This window comes from Halichoerus grypus, chromosome 1, assembly GCF_964656455.1.
Source record: "Halichoerus grypus chromosome 1, mHalGry1.hap1.1, whole genome shotgun sequence".
Lineage (NCBI taxonomy): Eukaryota > Metazoa > Chordata > Mammalia > Carnivora > Phocidae > Halichoerus > Halichoerus grypus.
In genome coordinates, this window is record NC_135712.1 from 24,315,660 (window position 1) to 24,321,131 (window position 5,472).

The following is a 5,472-nucleotide window of genomic DNA, read 5'->3' on the forward strand; positions in this document are numbered from 1 at the left end:
GGATAGACCTGATTTACAAGTTAAAGTTCTTAAAGAAGGGACAGGGACTTTCCCTGAGGTGAGAGATTTTCTCCCAAGTGGTAGTGAAGAAGCAAGCTGCTGTAAGTTCTTTATCAACAAGGAAATAGGTTTTGCCAACCACCAAGGTCGCTTGAAAACTAATCTTTTTCCCAGTTCAGCCCCTAATGAGAATACATCTCTGCGGATTCCTTAACTGCAGATTTTGGATGCCTTGAGCAGAGAACCCAGGTGAGCTATACTCAGATTCTTCACCAGTGGAAAAGGAGATAAAAAGGTCTGATGTTGTAACCCAGTAAATTTGTGCCAACTTGCTAGGCAGAAACAGAAAAGTAATACAGTTACCCAAGAGTACAGGAGTGATTTAAGAATAACAAGAAACTCTAAAAAAGAAATAGTCTTTTACAAATCAAATCAATAGTCAAAAACTTTCCCTCTGAAAACATAGGTGTTCCACAAATTATCAAATTTTAATTTTAGGAAAATATCAGGGACAGAGATAAGCCTATGTATTATACAAATAACTTGGACAAAGAGTAAAAATTGAAAGCTGTTAAACTCATTATCTAGTATAATTTGCCTTAGGAATGCAAGAATGGGTTAGTATTGAAAAATTATCATTGTAAATCACCACATTAACAGCTTGAAGATAAAAAGAAAAACTCAGAGTAGATCCAGAAAAGACATCTGATAAAAATGTACCAATTATGATAAATCCTAGCAACTTGATAAACCTCTCTGCCAAGAATCAAAGCAACATCATACTGAAGGGGGAAAAATGTAGTAATTTCCTTTACTGTAAGCAAAATACCAGTTTGCACACTATTATAGCTTACAATCAGCAAAGTACTAAAAGTCTTAGCCAAAGAAATATAACCAAAAAGTTGAGGAAGAAAAAGCAAAAAATGAAAAGAAAAGGTGATTTTCTTAAAAATTACATAATGATGCCAAAAATCCAAGAAGATCAATATTCACTCTTCCTCAGCTAAGATGTCCTTAGCAGAGTAACTGTATCAAATATAAAAATAATAGTTTTCAAATAAATCAACAGTAGCAAAGAATTTATATTTACAAAAACCAAGGAAAAGTACCATTTAATATGACAGATAACTTATTATATGATCCTACAAGAACTTTTCAAAAATTAAAGGGAAAGTTTGCTACATCACATTGCATATCAGAATTAGGCACTATTAAAATTTTTAAATCTCTGTGATGTCAAAAGCATAATGAGTAATGTTAAAAAATAAAGAACTGGGGAAAGCTAGTCACATATAAGACAACAAGTAGCTAATTTAAATACAAAATTTAAAAACAACCATATATCAAAAAGAAAAAGACAAACAAGAACAACAAACAACAAAAAAGGAGAATTAGCAGAAGAGGAAAAAACAGAGGCTAATGAATATATGATTTAACTACAACTGTGATGACCATTTATTCTATTAAATTAGTAAATATTAGGTACTCTCAAAATCCCATATTTTTTTTTTTTAAGATTTTATTTATTTGACAGAGGGAGAGACAGCCAGAGGGGGAACACAAGCAGGGGGAGTGGGAGAAGGAGAAGCAGGCCTCCCGTGGAGCAGGGAGCCCGATGCGGGGCTCGATCCCAGGACCCTGGTATCGTGACCTGAGCCGAAGGCAAACACTTAATGACTGAGCCACCCAGACACCCCAAAATCCCATGTTTTGGCCAGCATGAGGGAAAATGGAAAAGAAGTACTAATAAACTGCTGGTGGGATCATAAATTTCCTAAATACTTAAGAGATAATTTCCTGAATAACTGGTATGATTTAAAGTGCTCATTGCCAAACCCATCAAGAGTGCCATAGGGAAACAAAGATTCAATGCAGCATTGTTTGAAAAGCAAATTTGGAAAGAAATCTCATTAGAAATGGAGGAGCACAGAGTAGGAAATACACATAAATGATAATTCCATTATCTGTGTATATACTAGTCCTCTTCTAAAATTTTCTGGATAACTTATGTGTTTCCTAATATACTTACAAGTGAATAATAACAGTGAAAGTCTTGTATAAAAGTAAGCAGTCATATACATAAGTGATAATCTGCAAAATTTAGTAACAAATAAATAAATAAGTAAATAAATAAAATAATCTGCAAATGGAAGACTGAATGGCTTGATAAAACCTCAAGTCCCAAAATCCTCAAGAAAAGAAAAGAAGTGTGATTTTTCCTTTCAAAAAACAAATTAACAAGTTTGAGAAAATAGGAAGTATATGTTATTACAGTATACAAAGTAATATGTGAGAGTAACAGGAGAGCACAAATAAAGAAAATTTAAGTTAGATTTGCTTAGGAAGTGTGAAGGAGGAAAAGCTCAAGCTGAATTTTAAAAGACATTAATAAAATCCTATCACTCAAGAATAATGATTGGAATGAGAACAAAGCTCTCAATGAAACGTATAGGAAACTCTAATATTAAGGTGTACAAAAATAGAAGTAGACACTTCAAATAAATAAAAGTATTTATCTATCATGTGGCTGGCCATCTAATAGGCCCTTCACACAACTTTCCTAAAAATATCTTGTATGCATATACTATCTCATGTCAAAATAAAGAAATTAGGCTTAGAAAAGTTAAAACGGTCAAATAAGAAACTCCCGATGGCCAGAAACATAAGCCTTCCTCATCCTGAAATTCCTCTCCTAAGAACTAAAACTCAGAAACATGGTAAAAGCATGGCTTCACAGAAGGCAATAAAGATTCTCAAAAGGATTATAGATACAACAGAGAAGTGAAATGAAAATTACACAATTGGAGAGAATGATGGATGGCATTTGGCAGAGTCACTGAAATAGGATAAAGTCAGTATGTGTGTGGTAAAATGATTGAGAAGTAAGGAACAAGGGATACTAACTGTGCTATTTTGAGTGACTACACTGTAAGGAAAGAAAATGAAAGGATGCTTATTTAAAAAGAATTATATGGGTTTTTATCTGAGAACATTCTATGGCTATTTAAAAAATGATACTGTAGTCTACCAACATCATTCTGAAATTATAGCCAGTGCAATAAGACAAATTATTTATTTATTTATTTATTTTTTAAAGATTTTATTTATTTATTTGAGAGAGAGAGAATGAGAGAGAGAGAACATGAGAGGGGGGAGAGTCAGAGGGAGAAGCAGACTCCCTGCTGAGCAGGGAGCCCGATGTGGGACTCGATCCTGGGACTCCAGGGTCATGACCTGAGCCGAAGGCAGTCGCTCAACCAACTGAGCCACCCAGGTGCCCCAAGACAAATTTTTTCAATGTGGAATAAAGATTGAAGGGCAATTAATAAAACTATTTCATTCACAAATAATATGATTGTGTATCTATATATGTGATTATATATATATATAAATGAACAAATTATATACAAATCATAAGCATGGAACTTAGCAATGGCAATATACAAAAATCAAGTTCTATATATGAGGAAAAACAATTAGGAAATAAAAGATAAAAGATAATATTTCCTGCAAAAGAAACAAAGTACATAGTAATAAATCTAACAGAAGAGGAACAAAAGTCCTCCCCTAAGAGCTACAAAATGTGAATAACATTAATTAAAGATCTCTCAATAAATACACTAATCCAGGTTCTGGGTTTGGGAAAATCAACATGGTAAACATATAAATTTTCTCCTAATTTATATATCGATTCAAAGCAATCTCAGTATAAATCCCAGCAGGTACCTTAGCAAAATTAGCTGTTTCCAAAATTTATATGAAAAATAAAGATTTGGGGCACCTGGGTGGCTCAGTCGTTAGGCGTCTGCCTTCGGCTCAGGTCATGGTCCCAGGCTCCTGGGATGGAGACCCCCATCGGGCTCCCTGCTCCGCGGGAAGCCTGCTTCTCCCTCTCCCACTCCCCCTGCTTGTGTTCCCTCTCTGGCTGTGTCTCTCTCTGTCAAATAAATAAATGAAATCTTAAAAAAAAAAAGAAAGAAAAATAAAGATTCAAGAAGAGCTGTGCCATCTTGGCAGAAGTATAAAAAAGCTGAAGAACCTTTATTCCCAGGTATAAAGATGAATTATAAATATATAATGAATATGATAGTATACCATTAGTTCAGGAATAGACAAACAAGGGGAATACGATAAAGTACCCAATAATCTGTCATTAAAAAGTTAATATGCAGTGAAGTGGGGAATAGTTTGTTTTTGGGAGTGGGTCAGTCGGATAGCCACTTGCAAAAATACGAATCCTGAGACAGCAGCTCTGAGGCGGCGGTGGGCTGCGGGCTGGTTCAGGCGCAGCGCACCCCTCCCACAGCCGCTCAGGTCTCGCGCACCCAGCGCCTGCCTCCATCACCCCGAGCCTGAGCGAGGCCGCGGCCCACACGCCACAACCAGGAGAGACAAGCAACGGTAGCCATCAGAGAGCTCCAACAACAGTGACCCAGAGACTGGAGCAGGACTGCCTTCGAATTAAGAGAGACCTGGTGCCTTACGCATGTCCTGAGCTCCCCGCCTTCCCATATTCTTGGATGGCACTTATGTGGCCCGAGGCCCGGACATGACTGACTCATCATGAAGGTGGCTATTATCATAGACAACTAATTTTTTTTTTTTTTCCAGAGAATATCTTTTTAAACCTCCTAGAATTTATACAACACCCGATGGAAGATTTAAGTGCAATGCGCGCTGTCTTTCCATCACAGATTTCCACCCAGACATGTGGAACACTGCCTGGTCGGTCTCCACCGTCCTCACCTCCTTAGCTTCATGACCCAGAAGGGCCCCACCCCGGCCAGTGGAGAGACTTGACACTTGCCTGCTGGCAGCCCGAAGTTTAACGTTTCACTCAAAAGACAAAATGTTTTGTGACTTATTTCCTTAACTCATGGAGGAAATTAAAGAAAACCAGAAAGCACGAGACGAACTCAGCTCAAACTCTGGGCTTACCAGACCTGGCTCCAGAGGGAGCCGCACCGCGGTCTGAGGGGGCTTCAGCTCCTCCATGGGCTCAGGGGTCCAGCAGGCCAACCCGCACCATAGACTCACCGGCTAACAGTGCCTTACAGGTGGCTTCAAAGCCTTCCTTCGCCTACACCGCCAACTCGTGCTGAGGGGTGTGGCGCACGAGGGAGCCCCAGGCGGCGCGAAAACAGAGGACGCTGGGCCAGAAGTGCCGCTGACCGGGTCCCACAGCCCAAGGCTTGGGGGTAGCATTTTAAAAACTCTTAAAATTAAGGAAACAAAACCTAAAGTGTGTAGGTAGTTTGGATTCTCAGTTCCTGAGTTCTGTCAGGGCTGTGGCGCTCAGGTGTTGGTGATGAGGAGCGTCATGTTTTGGATGTATAACATCTTTTGTATTGTCTTTTGGTCCCGTTTTAGTAAACCTGTTTTTTTTTTTTATTAGATTTAGTCACTTAAAAATATAAAACTCGATGTCTATTAAAAGTTTTTTAGTATTAAAAAATCACATTTTAACATTTC

The 5,472-nt window shown here is 38.0% G+C and overlaps 1 pseudogene; it reads left to right on the forward strand.

The window, feature by feature from the left end:
* The first annotated feature begins 1,719 nt into the window (after window positions 1-1,719).
* On the forward strand, window positions 1,720-5,102 carry LOC118530323 (ubiquitin-conjugating enzyme E2 J2 pseudogene; annotated as a pseudogene).
* The last annotated feature ends 370 nt before the right edge of the window (window positions 5,103-5,472 follow it).